Below are 18671 nucleotides of genomic sequence, written 5' to 3' on the forward strand. Positions count from 1 at the left end.
CAATAAAATATCAATTTCTATTTTGCATGCTACATATTTGCAGAGCGCTATGCCTCAACAACCTCAGATACCTCTAGTACTTCTGATGGATGCTTCCAAAGTCCACATTATCATTCCCTTTAGTGGTGCCTCGGTTGCTGTCTCCACAGCACAACTCCCAGTTCCTTCATTGCCTCCATTGCCCTGTGAACATCACTGTCCGGTTTGTACATGTGTTACATCCACCGATTGCTCTATGGGACCTTCGAACTACTCCTCCCTCTTAGATCGGCAGTTATGCTATCGCTATTAATCTATGCTCCAAGTACTAAGACGCGTGATTTCTTTTAAACCGCTGAGAGCTACATTACACTAAAGGGATGTACAACGGGCCCTCACGTGCGTGGTACACCTTAATTGGTCATTTACAACACCCGATTTCATTGCCCTTAGGCTCCCCGGCCACACCTGTCAATATCTGCTGCGCCTTTTCTCCCCAGACCGTATATTTACCTATGGACAGCGAGGGCCGCCCTTACATTAGTACAGTCATTTCCTGGTCCGTTGAGCGCTGGCAAGGTAACCTGCCTGCGCTGTCCTACGCTTCGCTTTCCCTCGTGTTTCCAGATACGTTTGGCTCATTACTGACACCGAGAACATTACCCATTATCATCACCCACATTCCGTTTCCACCATTTACTACTATAGTACAATAGGACTTACTGCCTTGTTGATCTCTACAGCTGCTATTGCTGTAGTCCATTTTAACTCAGTCCAGGTGATCCCTAATTCAAACTCTACACACTCTCCATTACTGTTCCACATTGCGCCTGTAAATGCAAACATCATAGCTACGATCCTTTCTGCCTTGCTCCCTTCCGCTCACCGCAGAGGCCACTGCTACACACAAACAATTGTTCCTCTGCAAAGCGACATCATCTCTGCTACTTGCACGGCCAGGCAGCCAATGACCGAGCTCTGCTCCGCCCAATGAACTCTCTCTCTCCTCTTCCCCACCTATATGCTCATATAAACATTCTACAGACCATTCTGTCACAAACTACAATGACCGCAACAATTTACAACCCTAACGCTCTACAATACAGTTAGGCCAACTTGCTACACATGCCAGTCCTTGACCGCACTACCATCTAGTCCAACTCCCCACACCCTTCTGCTACACAAACCTCAATCGTCTTCCTATGACTGTCCGCTACAGAGGCATCCCTGCAGTGATACAGCGTACCAACATTCCAGGGGAGGGCTCCCCAGAAACAGCATTCCTGGGAGCCTCAAAATACACCCTGCCTGCCAAAACCCCGGCCCGAGCCTGCCCGCGGCCCAAACATTGGCGATGAACATCGCCTCGCAGAGCGGCCGGGACCGGGGAAAAAAAAACCCAGCTGGGGGAAGGAAAAAAAAATCCCCCAGCTGGGGTTTTTTTATTCTAACATCATTTGGGTTTTCTTTCAGCTACTCCTACATCTCTGGAAAAGAATGCATCGCAAGGCCACATACAACCCGCTACAGAAACACAAATCAACCACCACACGCTGTCAGACACAATTTGCAGTCACCTACCGCACTAATCGCTCCACATGCTCACCCCATCCATTCGGCCCCCTGCCTGCCATCACCCTGTGTCTGCGGGGCTCCTCGGGAACGCTGTTCCCGGGAGCCGCAAAATTCACCCTGCCTGCCAAAACCCCGGCCCGAGCCTGCCCGCGGCCCAAACTTTGGCGATGAACATCACCTCGCAGAGCGGCCGGGACCGGGGAAAAAAAAACCCAGCTGGGGGAAGGAAAAAAAAATCCCCCAGCTGGGGTTTTTTTATTCTAACATCATTCGGGTTTTCTTTGAGCTACTCCTACATCTCTGGAAAAGTATACATCTCAAGCCCACATATAACCCGCTACAGAAACACAATCATCAACCGTACACCGCTCAACAACACTAGCGGTCAACTACCACGCTAATCACCCCGCACGCTCACCCCATCCGTTCAGCTGCCTGCCTGCCTGACAGCCAGCCATCACCCAGTGTCTGCAGAGCTCCTCGGGAACGCTGTTCCCGGGAGCCTCAAAATTCACCCTGCCTGCAAAAACCCTAACTGAGGCCTGCCTGCGGTCCAAACGCTGGCAATAAACATCACCTCGCCGAGCGGCCGGGACCAGGGAAAAACACCCAGCTGGGGAAAGGCAAAAAAATTCCACCAGCTGGTGTTTTTTCAACACTATTTTCCTAATTCCTATATATCTCAAAAAAAATTAGACTCAGCCACCCGCACAGTCTGAAAGGAAAAACATATTTAGCCCTGACAGCATCATACAGTATCAGACGCATTCAAAACCTACCGCTGATTCCACAGCCGTTCATTACGCTCCTCACTCAGAACGTAGCCCCTTTGCCACGTGCCTGCCACAAAAGCAGGTCACGGCACATCGAGAGCCATCCCTAGAACTGCCTCACCGGGCATCTCAAAACTACATCGCCGCTCCGCATCATCCCAAACTGTTAGCCTTCATAACCAGATGCTGAGCAATATGCTGAGCTACTTCCGCTTCTGCTCTGTCTTCACTTATCATTGTATACTCCAGCTAAATTCAATCAAGTATTTGCTCAGGGGTACAAAGTACTCGGTGGCACCTGCAAACCCCAATGGAAAGGAGTCCACAGCCTGCTGGCTCGCAGCTGCCGGCCCTAAAAAACCCATATGACCTCCACCCAAAAGGGCCGTGCGAATCAACACGGGACCATCCAGTGCTGGGACTGTTCCATCCCTACTAGAATTGCTACACACACACACAAAGCCTCTCTACCTCAAACACACACGCTCTCTACAGACGTGACCTTGGGACACCAGACTACCACACAGGGGACTGTTACTGCTACACCGAGATACGCAGCCTGACAATAAACAGAACAGTGCTGAGGCTAGGTGGCAGGGACCCTCTGGTGTGCCCTGCCTCGAGAGCACCTCAGTTTTGGCTAAAAGGCAGGGGATTCAGTCACAGTAATCGATGGAGACTAAATGCCACACAAACAAAGGAACTAGGATGCCGCAGGAAATAAACCCCTGGGAGAGCTGTCGAGAACAGTCAGCGAGGAAACACCTGCTGGTAAAGCCCAAGCTGCACAGCAGACTAGCCTAGTGCACAAATGATGCTAGATCCGTCTAGTGGCGCTGCCCTGGCACATCATTCCGTGAAACGAGATCTGCTCGACTGGCGCCATGTCAATAACTCAAACTTGCATAGACACTGCTGTCAGCTGCTGCGATTGCAGTACGATGACAATATGCCTGATGCTCTACAAGCGCCTCGCGCTGCTCTGTCACATGCGAAAACAGAACACGAGCCTCCTTAACAGACACCGCACCCAGAATATAAGATGGCCCTCTGCAGCTCCGCTCCAAAACCAAGATTTACAGTCAGAGTCCTCTGTGACAATTAAGAATTCCAGAGCATCCTAATAACTGATGAGCACCGAAGCAACCGACTGCTGAGGCCCGTCACGCTGCACCTCAGACCTCGTCTCGACTGTTTCTGGAGGCTTGCTGCAAAGTGCCTGCAAAGCCAATAGGAAAGACATTGCCGAGTTACAAATTTACCTCATGCTAGCTCTCGATCCAATTGCGATCGGCTTGACTCCATCTCACGTGCGTAAAGAGCTCCGAGTCGCTCCCGGCCTCTACCCTGACACCGCAATGCCATACCGTATGGACTTAAACGCAGAACCGGAGAACACTGGCAAGATTAATGCCATACGATGCAACGCGCTCTTACATAACCGACAAGACAAACCGCAACACGGACCCATACAATGCTTAACCGTCTCAGAGAGCGTCCATAAAGAGCGCTGCAACGCAAGACTGACACAGAGATATACAATGCAATGCAAAATCCAGTAAATACAGAGCTCCACGTTACAAAACGCAACACGGCCCTCATTACAAGGCAAGACAGTCTCCGAGAACAGAGACTACAAATACAGAGCACTGCAATGCCAGATCGATACGCACACAAGCGCTGCAATGCAAATTCAAGTACAGAGTGCTGCAGTACAAAAACGCAATACAGCATCATACAAAGCAGGATGCTCTCAGGTAACATTCGATACAAGTACAGATTGATGAAATGCAATACAAAACACAGTACAGAGCCGTGCGATGCAAGACGGTCCCAGGTATCGCTCGCTACAAGTACGGAGCGCTGCAATCCAAGACCGGTACAGACACAAGCAATGCAATGCTAGATCAAATACAGAGATCCACAAGAAAAAAACAATACGCGGCTATACAAGCCTATACATATTCAAATACAGAGCTCCACATTACAAAACACAATACAAGTTCATACAAGGCAATACAGTCTCCGATAGCGGTCCACGCAAGTAGTGCGTGCTGCAGTGCAACACGCCCAAACATTGAAATAAAAAAATCAAATATAGAGCACTACAACACAACAACAATACAGAGCAATACAAGGCAATACAAAACAAAATACAGTGCTACGAGAAAGAAGTACAGGGCCGTACAATTCAATAGAAATAGAGCACGGCAATACAACAAACAATAAAGGACTATTCGGTGCGAGACACTCACGTGGCATACGATACGAGGCATAATAATACAGTTAAAAAGAACACAAAACGCTGCAAAACGATGCAGTCGCAGATGGTGGTCAAAACCAATACGGAGTTGTGAGAAGCCAGGATGTAAGACCCGAGCCCGTAACGAGGCAGAGATGAAATGCTGCAGGGGAACTCTATGGTAGCAGAACTGCCACGAGCAGAGCTTTCACGGTGGCCTAGATCACCTCCGCAAAGGGGACTCTCCAGAAAGACCTCTGATGAAAACCGCACCTTAAGCTCCGGTCGCAAGATGAGGAACGCTTGACCAAGGCTCTAGGCCAAAGCAGCGAAGCTTGAGACACCCAGTGCACACCGACCAAAGTGCACAAGAGCGCAGAAGGTAGATACCTGTACAAAGCATCACATACAAGACTAATCACACAACACAAATGACACTGGGAAAGACACACAGGCCAGAACAGTCACACCCTAAAGGACAGATGCCAGGACCTCTGTCCGCCCCAAACTTAACGGACCCTAAATAGCTCCCTCCGCAACCCTGGTGTTACACCTCCTGCCGGCCTCACCCCACCCACAGCTTTGGCCCTGGACTTACCTTTGAGGGAAGGATGCAGAATCCATCCTCATTGAGCACATCATAAAATCAGATGCTCCTGCATTCCACGTGTTCTACATCAGTATCTGCATAACATATATAAACGCACACGCCTCACTAACATTACTGACTGGAAGCATCACATTAGCAAAGACCGCTCCCTTCCACAAGATACCCAGTTGCCGATATGTAACTTAGGAAGGCCAGCAATAGTGGTAGCATTTTGGAATACCGTCTAGAGTCCAACAGAAGCTTGCCATTAAAAACAAACCCCCCAAAAAACCCAAATTTGAGGCCCCACACCTACAAGCCTGAACGCTGTCAACATTCAGTCTTCTTTGCCACTGCTGATCGTCCCCTCCCACATAGCTCCCATCATCAGTTCAAAACACCATTGAAATGATAGACTGCACAGCCTGCCAAGGAGCAACTCCATGCGAGCTCACTACCCAACCGCTGCCTGAACAGTCGAGGCCTATCAACAGATTAAGCATCATCTCCTATCGCTATGCCACGTAACCCTCACTCTACACCCCTGGGCAGAAAAGCACGAAACAAAAACACACACAGACACACAGACCAACATTACACACACCGCCACCACCAATGGGATTCAAAGAACAGAGAAAACTCTCGGCGACAAGAATGACTTCCCAACGGGAGATGCTGTCCAGCAAGACGACCAGCAGGGCCACAGTGGCCCAGAACGAGGAGGCTCTACGGCAGCCCCAGAAGAGCAGAGTTGAACAGAATGCTCCGTTACAAGAAGTTACGCTCTGAACAGAGACGATGGATCTGCAAGAAGCTGGCTTCAAGACCTAAGAACACAAGATCGCAGGGAAGAAGTCCCACAGTCCATGAAAATGGACCGGAAGAGAGAAGAGCTGCTGACACAGCCTGAGATGACACCGCAAAAGAGAACTGATGGGAAACTTCCAAGATGTGACACCGCTCCATGCTTTATGTGAAAAACGTAAGATGAGAAGCGCCCAATGGACACTATGCCAAAGAGTACAGGCATTCCAGACCCTAGGAATGGCACCTGATATGCATAATGTGCTCATTGAGCACAGAGAGCAATGACGATGTTGAGACACAGGTAAAATCCAAGACACAAAACACAGACCACACAGATGACACCACCACAGACACAGTTCTGGAACTACCCTGCCCCCTCGGGCTACAGAAAAACCCCTTCCCTTGATCCGCCCAAAGGGGCCTGTTCCTGGACAGCCCTCTCCCCTACACTAGCTTCACAAGCTCTCCCTGAACTGCCCAACTGTAGTCCCCTCCCTCCAGACCCTTCCAAGCCCCTGCACTTAGCTTTCAGAGGGACGTGGGCTCTAAATCCAACCTCGACCAAAAATGCATTAGGTATCTGGGATGCTCCTGCAGTCACCAGGTTGCACTTCACCACTGAAAAAGAGAAAACCCAGAAACACTGCTGACAGTAAGCATCACACTGGCCAAGACCAACCTCTTCCACAAAAACCCCCTCCCTCAGAAGAACTGGGGTGCTCTGCTCACCTGCTCATTCCAGAGTCGGACGCTGCAGCCATCGTTGCTTGCGATACCTGAGATACCGAGAGACACAAAGTGATCATTGCACCCGTGAGAAGTCACCCGACCCACACTCCTCCTTCCTACCGCCCCAGCTCACCTCAAACAGTTGTCCAATGCCAAAGGCGGCCGGCACAGCCCCTGCAAAACCAAGAGAGACACCCCTCACTTAGTTGCTGAACAATAATTTGCTCTCACACGCTCACCGGGCCCACAACTGCCTCACCTTCTCAGACTTCATGTCAGCATGCTGCTTGGCTCCTCCGAGGATATGTGCGGCACCTGCAATAAAATCAAAGCAAACGGCGCATGCTGAGATACTGCCCAAAAACAAAGCTTGCCTGCATCAATCCCAGTCTCCTGCTCCTGTACCTTAGCTAGTCATCCACCCTGGACCTGCCATTTACACATTCACTGGTTGCCCTGAGCAGAGCAGTTCCAAGGCAAGCACACACAGGCACAGACCAACATTACACACAACACCAAAAACAATGGGATTCAAGAAGAGAGAAAACTCTCCGCAAGAACAATGACTCCCTGATGGGAGACGCTGTTGGACAAGGAGACCGACAGGGCCGCATTGGCCCAGAGCGAGGAGGCTCCACGGCAGCCCCAGAAAACCGGATTAGAACACAATGGTCCGTTACAAGAAGTTACGGTCAAAATGGAGACGATGGATGTGCAAGAAGCCCGGCTTCAAGACCTGAGAGCATAAGGATGCAGGGAAGAAGTCCCACAGTCCATAAAAATGGACCGGAAGAGAGAAGAGCTGCTGCTGACACAGCCTGGAACGATGCCGCAGCAGAAAGATGCTAGACTGATCCACGCTTTACGCTTGTAAGGCAAGAAGAGAAGACCTGAATTGGCACTATGCCAATGAGTACACGCATTCGAGACCCCAGGTATGGCACGGAGACACATGATGAGCTTTGTGAGTGCAAAGAGAAACAAGGATATCGAGACCAGAGGAAGGTCTGTGACACAAGACACACCACAACAACAACATAGCACTGATGACACAGGCTGGAACTGCCCTGCCCATGCTAGTCCTAGGATGCAGGGAAACTCGGTCCCTTTCTGTGCCCAGAGAGGCCCGCTCCTGCGCAGCCCTCTCCCCTGCTCTAATGTTACAAGCCCTGTCCGCAATGCCCAACTGTGGTCCCCTCCCTCCAAACCCTTCCCAGCCCCAGTCCCTCGACTTAGCCTTTGGAGAGCCAGGAGTCTGAATCCATCCTCGACAACAAGCATGTTGGATAACTGGGATGCTCCTGCAGTCAACAGGTCTGCTTCGTCATCTGAAAAAGAGGAAAAGATGAGGACATCACAGACCACACATGGTGCTGACAGTAAGCATCACACTGGCCAAGACCAACCTCTTCCACAACAATCCCCTCCTCAGAAGCACCAGGATGCTCTGCTGCTCACTTGTTCTTTCCGGAGTCGGACACTGCAGCCATAATCGCCTCTGCAACCTAAGATGCCAAGACACACAAAATGATCATTGCACCAGTGAGAAGTCACCTGCCCTACGCTCCTCGCTGCCACCCCGACTCACCTCAAGAGCTTATCCAATGCCAAAGGCGGCCCGCACGGCCCCTGCAAAACCAAGACAGAGACATCTCACTGAGTTGCTGCACAGTACTTTGCTCTTACACCCTGACCCGGTCCACAACCACCTCACCTTCTCGGACCTCTTGTCAGCATGCTGCTTTGCCCCTTCAGGACTATGTGTGGCACCTACAAAAAGAAAACAGATGACACATGCTGAGATACCGCCCAAAACTGCCACCTGCCACACCGGTTCCCTCCTCCTGCTCCTTTACCTTGGCTGCTCACCTGTATTGCCCCTGACATTTACATGTTGCCATGCTGAGGCTCAGGTACCACCTGGGAAACACAAAGAGGGATGATGGTAATTTCACCAACAACAGCACTCCAGAAAAATAACTGCTACTCCAGCCTACTACTCATTGCTTACCTTGCCTGAGTCACCCCTGGTGCCGATATCATGCTTCACTCGTTGCTTTGCACCTACAATATTGAAAAAAAAACAAACCACCAACTGTAAGGCAGTCCTATAGCTACTAATCATGTCTTCCCTTCAACACCACGTGCCAACCCACCTCCTAATGAGGCTCTACTCGGCGCCTCCATTGGTCTTTGGTGCCCATCTTGTTCCCTGGCACCTGAAATAAGTATTGAACAAGTCACCCATATGCTGCTTAAGTCATTAACAATTCCAGACATATTGATTTGATTTTGGAATAGCGCCCAGAGTCCAAAATACAGCTTGCCATTACATAAAGGAATAAAGGGCCAAACTTAAAGGCCCCCCATGCATAAGCCTTACCACCGTCAACATTCAATCTGCTTTGCTGCTGATGATCGCCCCTCCCACATGACTCCCATCACCTCTATAAAACACTGTTGAAATGACAGTCCACACCGTCTGCCGACGGCCGCTCCATCTGAGCTCACTTCCCAGCCTCTGCCTAAACAGTCTAGGCCTGTCAACCTATTAACCGCAGCCTCTTATCGCTATGACACCTACCCCAGACTATACCCCTGGGCAGGGCAGCTCCAAGCCAAAACACACACACAGGCACAGACCAACATTACACACACCACCACAAACAATTGGATTCAAAGAAGAGAGAAAACTCTCTGCAAGAACAATGACTGGCGGACGAGAGAAGCTGTCGGACAAGGAGACCGACATGGCCGCAACAGCCGAGAATGAGGAGCCTCCGTGGCAGCCCCAGAGAAACAGTAGAACCAAATGGTCCCTTACAAGGAGTTGCGGTCAAAATGGAGATGACGGATGTGTAATAAACCTGTCTTCAAGACCTAAAAGCATAAGGATTCCAGGAAAAACTCCCACAGTCCATGACAATGGACCGGTAGAGAGAAGAGCTGCTGACACAGCCTGGAACGACACCGCCAAAGGGAACTGACCAGAAGTTTTCAAGACACAAGACTGATCCATGCTTTACATTTGTAAGCCAAGAAGAGAACCTCCCAGTTGGCACTATCCAATAGGTACAGGCATTTGAGGCCCTAGAAATGGCATCCAAGGCACCTGATGAGTTTATTGAGTGCAAACAGAAACAAGGGCATCAAGAACAGAGGAAGGTCTATGACACAGAAGACACCACAAAAACAACATAGCACCACAGACACAGGCTGGAACTGCCCTGCCCATACTAGTCCAAGGATGAAGGGAACCCCCTTCGCTTTACATGCGTAGAGAGGCCCGCTCCTGCACAGCTCTCCCCTACGCTAACTTTATAAGCCCTGCCCACAATGCCCAACTGTGTTCCTCTCCCTCCACATTCTTCCAGCCCCAGTCCCTCGACTTAGCTTTTGGAGGGTCAGAGGTCTGAATCCATCCTCAACAAAAGCACATTGGCTAACTGGGAAGCTCCTGCACTCGCCTGGTTCCATTTTGTCATCTGAAAAAGGAAAAAAGCCAGAAACAGTGCTGACAGGAAGCATCACACTGGCAAACGCCAACCCCCTCCTCAGAAGCACCCAGGTGCTCTGCTCACCTGCTCGTTCCAGAGTCAGACGCTTTGCCATCATCACTTCTGCTGCAACAGATACCAAGAGACACAAAATTACTATTATGCCCATGAGAAGTCACACACTCAACGTTCCTCCTCGCTGCCACCCCAGCTCACCTCAAACAGTTGTCCAATGCCAAAGGCGGCCGGCACAGCCCCTGCAAAACCAAGAGAGACACCCCTCACTGAGCTGCTGCACAATAATTTGCTCTCACACACTGACCCGGCACACAACTACCTCACCTTCTCAGACCTCTTGTCAGCATGCTGCTTCGCCCCTCTGAGGATATGTGCGGCACCTGCAATAAAATCAAAGCAAACAGCGCATGCTGAGATACTGCCCAAAAACAAAGCTTGCCTGCATCAATCCCAGTCTCCTGCTCCTTTATTTGGCTGCTCACCCACTCTGCCCCTGCCATTTATGGATTCCCTGGTTGCCCTGGGCAGAGCAGTTCCAAGGCAAGCACACACAGGCACAGACCAACATTACACACAACACCAAAAACAATGGGATTCAAGAGAGAAAACTCCTCCACAAGAACAATGACTCCCTGATGGGAGACGCTGTTGGACAAGGAGACCGACAGGGCCGCATTGGCCCAGAGCGAGGAGGCTCCACGGCAGCCCCAGAAAACTGGATTAGAACACAATGGTCCGTTACAAGAAGTTACGGTCAAAATGGAGACGATGGATGTGCAAGAAGCCCGGCTTCAAGACCTGAGAGCATAAGGATGCAGGGAAGAAGTCCCACAGTCCATAAAAATGGACCGGAAGAGAGAAGAGCTGCTGCTGACACAGCCTGGAACGATGCCGCAGCAGAAAGATGCTAGACTGATCCACGCTTTACGCTTGTAAGGCAAGAAGAGAAGACCTGAATTGGCACTATGCCAATGAGTACACGCATTCGAGACCCCAGGTATGGCACGGAGACACATGATGAGCTTTGTGAGTGCAAAGAGAAACAAGGATATCGAGACCAGAGGAAGGTCTGTGACACAAGACACACCACAACAACAACATAGCACTGATGACACAGGCTGGAACTGCCCTGCCCATGCTAGTCCTAGGATGCAGGGAAACTCGGTCCCTTTCTGTGCCCAGAGAGGCCCGCTCCTGCGCAGCCCTCTCCCCTGCACTAATGTTACAAGCCCTGTCCGCAATGCCCAACTGTGGTCCCCTCCCTCCAAACCCTTCCCAGCCCCAGTCCCTCGACTTAGCCTTTGGAGAGCCAGGAGTCTGAATCCATCCTCGACAACAAGCATGTTGGATAACTGGGATGCTCCTGCAGTCAACAGGTCTGCTTCGTCATCTGAAAAAGAGGAAAAGATGAGGACATCACAGACCACACATGGTGCTGACAGTAAGCATCACACTGGCCAAGACCAACCTCTTCCACAACAATCCCCTCCTCAGAAGCACCAGGATGCTCTGCTGCTCACTTGTTCTTTCCGGAGTCGGACACTGCAGCCATAATCGCCTCTGCAACCTAAGATGCCAAGACACACAAAATGATCATTGCACCAGTGAGAAGTCACCTGCCCTACGCTCCTCGCTGCCACCCCGACTCACCTCAAGAGCTTATCCAATGCCAAAGGCGGCCCGCACGGCCCCTGCAAAACCAAGACAGAGACATCTCACTGAGTTGCTGCACAGTACTTTGCTCTTACACCCTGACCCGGTCCACAACCACCTCACCTTCTCGGACCTCTTGTCAGCATGCTGCTTTGCCCCTTCAGGACTATGTGTGGCACCTACAAAAAGAAAACAGAAGACACATGCTGAGATACTGCCCAAAACTGCCATCTGCCACACCGATTCCCACCTCCTGCTCCTTTACCTTGGCTGCTTAACCATGTTGCCCCTGACATTTACATGTTGCCATGCTGAGGCTCAGGCACCACCTGGGAAACACAAAGAGGGATGATGGTAATTTCACCAACAACAGCACTCCAGAAAAATAACTGCTACTCCAGCCTACTACTCATTGCTCACCTTGCCCGAGTCACCCCTGGTGCCGATATCATGCTTCACTCGTTGCTTTGCACCTACAATACTGGAAAAAAACACCACACCAACTGTAAGGCAGTCCTATAGCCACTGATCATGTCTTCCCTTCAACACCACGTGCCAACCACCTCCTAACGATGCTCTGCTCGGTGCCTGCATTGGTCTTTGGTGCCCTTCTTGTTCCCTGGCACCTGAAATAAGTATTGAACAAGTCACCCATATGCTGCTAAAGACATTAACAATTCCAGATGTATTGATTCCATTTTCTAATAGCGCCCAGAGTTCAAAATACAGCCTGCCATTACATAAAGGAATAAAGGGCCAAACTTAAAGGCCCCCCATGCATAAGCCTTACCACCGTCAACATTCAATCTGCTTTGCTGCTGATGATCAGCCCCTCCCACAAGACTCCCATCACCTCTGTAAAACACTGTTGAAATGACAGTCCACACCGTCTGCCGACGGCCGCTCCATCTGAGCTCACTTCCCAGCCTCTGCCTAAACAGTCTAGGCCTGTCAACCTATTAACCGCAGCCTCTTATCGCTATGACACCTACCCCTGACTATGCCACTGGGCAGGGCAGCTCCAAGCCAAACGCACACACAGGCACAGACCAACATTACACACAACACCACAAACAATTGGATTCAAAGAAGAGAGAAAACTCTCTGCAAGAACAATGACTGGCGGACGAGAGAAGCTGTCAGACAAGGAGACCGACATGGCCGCAACAGCCGGGAATGAGGAGCCTCCGTGGCAGCCCCAGAGAAACAGTCGAGCCAAATAGTCCCTTACAAGGAGTTGCGGTCAAAATGGAGATGATAGATGTGTACGAAACCTATCTTCAAGACCTAAAAGCATAAGGATTCCAGGAAAAACTCCCACAGTTCATGACAATGAACCGGTAGAGAGAAGAGCTGCTGACACAGCCTGGAACGACACCGCCAAAGAGAACTGACCAGAAGTTTAAGACACAAGACTGATCCATGCTTTACATTCGTAAGCCAAGAAGAGAACCTCCCAGTTGGCACTATCCAATAGGTACAGGCATTTGAGGCCCTAGAAATGGCATCCAAGGCACCTGATGAGCTTCTTGAGTGCAAAGAGCAACAAGGACATCCAGAACAGATGAAGGTCTACAACAGAGAAGACACCACAGAAACAACATAGCACCACAGACACAGGCTGGAACTGCCCTGCCCATACTAGTCCAAGGATGAAGGGAAACCCCTTCACTTTACATGCGTAGAGAGGCCTGCTCCTGCACAGCTCTCCTCTACTCTAACTTTACAAGCCCTGCCCACAATGCCCAACTGTGTTCCTCTCCCTCCAAACTCTTCCAGCCCCAGTCCCTCGACTTAGCTTTTGGAGGGTCAGAGGTCTGAATCCATCCTCAACAAAAGCACATTGGCTAACTGGGAAGCTCCTGCACTCGCCTGGTTCCATTTTGTCATCTGAAAAGGAAAAAAGCCAGAAACAGTGCTGACAGGAAGCATCACACTGGCAAACGCCAACCTGTTCCACAACAACCCCCTCCTCAGAAGCACCCGGGTGCTCTGCTCACCTGCTCGTTCCAGAGTCAGATGCTTTACCATCATCACTTCTGCTGCATGAGATATCAACAGGCACAAAATTACTATTATGCCCATGAGAAGTCACACACTCAACGCTCCTCCTCGCTGCCACCCCAGCTCACCTCAAACAGTTGTCCAATGCCAAAGGCGGCCGGCACAGCCCCTGCAAAACCAAGAGAGACACCCCTCACTGAGCTGCTGCACAATAATTTGCTCTCACACAGTGACCCGGCACACAACTACCTCACCTTCTCAGACCTCTTGTCAGCATGCTGCTTCGCCCCTCTGAGGATATGTGCGGCACCTGCAATAAAATCAAAGCAAACAGCGCATGCTGAGATACTGCCCAAAAACAAAGCTTGCCTGCATCAATTCCAGTCTCCTGCTCCTTTATTTGGCTGCTCACCCGCTCTGCCCCTGCCATTTATGGATTCCCTGGTTGCCCTGGGCAGAGCAGTTCCAAGGCAAGCACACACAGGCACAGACCAACGTTACACACAATACCAAAAACAATAGGATTCAAGAAGAGAGAAAACTCTCTGAAAGAACAATGACTCCCTGACGGGAGATGTTGTTGGACAAGGACATCGACAGGGCCGCAATGGCCCAGAGCGAGGAGGCTCCACAGCAGCCTCAGAAAAACAGGAGAGCCCAATGGTCCGTTACAAGAAGTTACGGTCAAAATGGAGACAATGGATGTGCAAGAAGCCCTTCTTCAAGACCCAAGATGGTAAGGATGCAGGGAAGAAGTCCCACAGTCCATGACAATGGACCGGTAGAGAGAAGACCTGCTGACACAGCCTGGAACACCGGAAAAGAGAACCCACTAGAAACTTCCGAGGCGTGAGATCAATCCATGCTTTACACTTCTAAGGCAAGAAGAGACACGCCCAATTGGCACTGTGCCCATGAGTATGGGCATTCAAAACCCCAGCGGTGGTGCCTGATGTGCATAATGTGCTCCTTGACTGTGAAGAACAAAAAGGATGTTGAGACCCTGGTAAGGTCTAAGACACAGAAGACGGACGACACAAACACAGCACCACAGACACGGGCTGGAACTGCCCTGCCCACTTGGGCTGAACACAAACCCCTTCCTTCCCTTTACATGCCCAAAGGGGCCCGCTCCTGCACAGTCCTCTCCCCTATGCTAACTTCACAAGCCCTCCCTGTGATGCCCAACCATGGTCCCCTCCCTCCAGATCCTCCCCAGTCCCTCAACTTAGCTTTTAGAGGGTCCAGGGTCTGAATCCATGCTCAACATGAATGCGCATCACCTAACTGGATGCTCCGGCAGTCACCAGGTTCCGCTTCCTCCTCTGCAAAAAAAAACAAAACAGTAAGCATCACGCCGGCCAACAACACCATCCATAGCATCCCCCTCAGAAGCACTGGGATTCTCCGCTCACCTGCTCGGACCAGAATGTGATGCTGCGGCCCTCATCGCTCTCGCTAACCTAAGATACCAAGAGACAAAATTACCGTTGCACTGCTGAGAAATCACCTGCCCCAGGCGGCTCCTCACCGCCACCCCAGCTCACCTCAAACGCTGGTCCGATGGCAAAGGCGGGCCACACAGCCCCTGCAAAACCAAAAGAGATACGTGTCATTGAGGTGCCGTATGATACTTTGCTCCGAGACACTGATCCGACCCATGCCAGCCTCACCTTGTCAGATCTCTTGTCAGCGTGCTGCTTTGTGTGTCTGAGACCATGTGACGCCTGCAAAGAAAACAAAGTAGAAGACACATGCTGAGATACTGCCAAAATTGCAGCCTGCCCGCACCGATTCCCATCTCCTGCTCCTTCACCTTGGCTGCTTGCCTGTGTCGCCCCTGCCATTCACATGTTGCCACTTCAAGGCTCTGGTACCACCTGAAAAACCACAAATAAGGGATGTTGATAACTTCAATGACAACACCCTACCAGAACAATAACTGCTACTGTAGCCTACTACTCATTGTTCTCCTTGACCGAGGCACCACTGGTGCCCATATCCTCCTTCGCTTTTTTCTTTGCGCCTACAACACTGGGGAAAAAACCCACCAACCATAATGCAGTCACATAGCCACCAAACACGTCCTCCCTCTGATGCTATGCACCCATCCGCCTTCATAGATCAGTCTGTTCAATGCCTCCATTGGTCCTCTGTGTTCATCTTGTCCCCTGATATCTGAAAAAAAAACATTGAAAAAGTCACCTGGATGCTGCTCAGGCCATTAACTGTTCCAGATGTATTGATTCCATTTTGGAATACTATCTACAGTGCAACTGCAGCCTGCCACTAAATAAATGAGAAGGGCCAGACTTCAAGCCCCACACATACAAGCCAGAACGCTGTCCAGATTCAAGCTCCTTTGCTGCCGCTGATTGACCCCTCCCACGCAGCTCCCAGCACCTCCTCTAACCGCTGCTCAAATGACAGACCACGCAGCCTGCCGATGGCTGCTCCCTGCAAGCTCGCTGCCCAACCTCAGCTGGAGGACAGAGCAGCTCCAGGCCAACACACAGGCACAGACCAATGGTACACACACCACCACAAACAAAGTGGTTCAAAGAAGAGAGAAAACTTTCCGCAAGAAGAAAGACTCCCTGATGGGAGACGCTGTCGGGCAAGAAGACCTACGGGGCCACGACGGCCCAGAGCAAGGAGACGCTATGGCAGCCCCAGAAAAAAAGATAACGCAAGAGGCCCTCACAAGAAGTTACGGTCAACACAGAGATGATGGATGCACGAGAAGCCCGGCTTCAAGACCTAAGAATGTAAGGATGCAAGGAAGAAGTCCCACCGTCCGTGAAAATGGACCGGTACAGAGAAGAGCGGCTGACACAGCCAGGAATGACGTCGCAAATAAGAACCGACCGGAAACTTGCAAAATGTGACACCAATCCACACTTTATGCTCACAAGGAAATGAAAGAATTGCCAAATTGACAGTATGCCACTGACCACAGGCACTTGAGACTCTAGGGACGGCACCTGATGTGCCTAAGGTGCTCGTTGAGCACAGAGACCAACGAAGAACTGGAGACCCAGGTAAGTTTTAAGACGCATAAGATGGACCACACAAACAACACAACACCACAGACACAGGCTGGAGCTGCCCTGCCCGCCGGGGCTTAAGAGAAACCCCTTCCCTTTACTGACCCAAAGGGGCCTGTTCCGGGACGACCCGCTCCCCTATGCTGACTTCACAAGCCCTCCCCGTGATGCCCAACCGTGCTCCCCTCCCTCCAGACCCTCCCTGGGCCCTGATCCCTCTACTTCGCTTTCAGAGGAACATGGCTCTAAACCCATCTATGTCAGAAAATGCATCGATATCTGGGATGCTCCTGCAGTCGCCAGGTTCCGCTTCCTCGTCTGCAAAAAAAGAAAACCCACAAGCAGTTCTGACAGAAAGCATCACGCTGGCCAACGCGACACCTTCCACAACATCCCTGTCCTCAGAAGCACCGGGATTCTCTGCTCACCTGCTGGGTCCAGAATGGGACGCTGCGGTCCTCATCGCTCTTGATAACCCAAGATACCAAGAGACACAAAATTACCGTTGTGCTGCTGAGAAATCATCCGCCCCATGCTCCTCCTCGCTAACGCCCTGGCTCACCTCAAACGCCAGTCCAATGCCATAGTCCCCTGCAAAAGCTTGTAGCTTCGCCGACAGTAAGACACCTGAACATTAACTGCTACTGCAGGCCACTAGTCACGGCTCACCTTGCCCAAGTCACCTCCGCTGCCCATAAACCCGCTTTGCGCCTTCAAAATATAAAAAAAACACCACCCACAAATCGAAACCTTAAAGCTAGTCCTATAACCACCGGTCACATCTTCTCTCCGACATCACATGCGATCCCACCTTCTTATGACACTCCGCTCGCCTCTCCTCCATCACCCTTTGGCGCACGGCTCATTCCTCTGCATCTGCAAAAGACATATTGTAGAAGTCACCCCAATGCTGACCAATAGCTTAGGAATTCCAGAGGTCTTATTTCCATTCAGAAATACCACCTAGATTCCAACTACAGCCTGCCGTTAGAAAAAAACAAAATCAGATGCGAAAGAACATTAAGCTCTTCACATACTAGCCTTCACACCTTTGAGGTTCAAAGGCCTGACGTTCAGCCCTCTGTCTTCGGATGCGGAGGCCCGGAGGGTTTACGCTTCATCTCTTGTCTTTGTCATAGCTCCCCGTCAGCCGCAGAGAGACTCAAACCAAACGAACCTCGCTGACGTCCCATTGCGACTGCAAAACTAAACTAAGAGAAGCCGATAAACCCTCCTCCCTTCTTCAACCGTCCCCTTGTCTCAAAGCTTTAGAAACCCCTTCTTTTCTCCTGAACTGGCAAGGAAGGAACCGCACGCCCCCTCCCAACAGCTGCTTCCCTGTATTCGCACCCCTGAATCCCCCACATCAGCTGCTCCTCGGGAGCTGTTCTTCCGAACCATGCCCTGTGTTCTGTGGGCATCTCCCACGTTACGCCTTCCCGCAGCCTCAGGGATCGGCTACAGGACCACAAAGTAAGCAAAGCCCCAATGCTTATAATCTACGAGAGGCCTGCCGCGAGCCACAAAGTTTCCTTGGGTGACACAGTCCACTGAGCAATTGGTAAAGGTGACGAGCCATCCCATGCTCTGGAAGACACTACATGTCACAACCCTGCCGCTCGCTTGAGAAACGCTCGATCTCTGCACACATGTGCAGAAGATGCTCACCTTAACCCCTGCCAGACAATGATGTCATCAATCTGATTAAGAGACACGGTGCCAGCAAGTTACACACTAAACAGCATCGCTAGTGAAAAA

The 18671-nt window shown here is 50.9% G+C and overlaps 6 long non-coding RNA genes across 6 annotated transcripts; all 6 read right to left on the bottom strand.

Moving 5' to 3' along the window:
- Positions 1 to 4687: 4687 nt before the first annotated feature.
- Positions 4688 to 6743, bottom strand: LOC142361742 (uncharacterized). The gene is made up of 4 exons (XR_012764355.1): positions 6695 to 6743; positions 6522 to 6583; positions 5168 to 5253; positions 4688 to 4959 (listed from the first exon to the last, which is right to left on the bottom strand). It is a non-coding gene; the product is annotated as an uncharacterized LOC142361742 (long non-coding RNA).
- Positions 6744 to 7869: 1126 nt separating this feature from the next.
- On the bottom strand, positions 7870 to 8760 carry LOC142361692 (uncharacterized). The gene is made up of 6 exons (XR_012764337.1): positions 8706 to 8760; positions 8564 to 8614; positions 8409 to 8464; positions 8283 to 8323; positions 8101 to 8199; positions 7870 to 8022 (listed from the first exon to the last, which is right to left on the bottom strand). It is a non-coding gene; the product is annotated as an uncharacterized LOC142361692 (long non-coding RNA).
- A 1521-nt stretch (positions 8761 to 10281) lies between these two features.
- On the bottom strand, positions 10282 to 10632 carry LOC142361743 (uncharacterized). Its single transcript, XR_012764356.1, has 3 exons — positions 10534 to 10632; positions 10408 to 10448; positions 10282 to 10317 (listed from the first exon to the last, which is right to left on the bottom strand). It is a non-coding gene; the product is annotated as an uncharacterized LOC142361743 (long non-coding RNA).
- A 3073-nt stretch (positions 10633 to 13705) lies between these two features.
- Positions 13706 to 14037, bottom strand: LOC142361585 (uncharacterized). The gene is made up of 3 exons (XR_012764213.1): positions 13995 to 14037; positions 13863 to 13904; positions 13706 to 13752 (listed from the first exon to the last, which is right to left on the bottom strand). It is a non-coding gene; the product is annotated as an uncharacterized LOC142361585 (long non-coding RNA).
- Positions 14038 to 15115: 1078 nt separating this feature from the next.
- Positions 15116 to 15456, bottom strand: LOC142361683 (uncharacterized). The gene is made up of 3 exons (XR_012764330.1): positions 15414 to 15456; positions 15282 to 15329; positions 15116 to 15191 (listed from the first exon to the last, which is right to left on the bottom strand). It is a non-coding gene; the product is annotated as an uncharacterized LOC142361683 (long non-coding RNA).
- A 1679-nt stretch (positions 15457 to 17135) lies between these two features.
- Positions 17136 to 17995, bottom strand: LOC142361744 (uncharacterized). Its single transcript, XR_012764357.1, has 5 exons — positions 17963 to 17995; positions 17725 to 17789; positions 17476 to 17624; positions 17342 to 17380; positions 17136 to 17231 (listed from the first exon to the last, which is right to left on the bottom strand). It is a non-coding gene; the product is annotated as an uncharacterized LOC142361744 (long non-coding RNA).
- Positions 17996 to 18671: the final 676 nt, after the last annotated feature.

This window comes from Opisthocomus hoazin, chromosome 6 (assembly GCF_030867145.1).
Source record: "Opisthocomus hoazin isolate bOpiHoa1 chromosome 6, bOpiHoa1.hap1, whole genome shotgun sequence".
Classification (NCBI taxonomy): Eukaryota; Metazoa; Chordata; class Aves; order Opisthocomiformes; family Opisthocomidae; genus Opisthocomus; species Opisthocomus hoazin.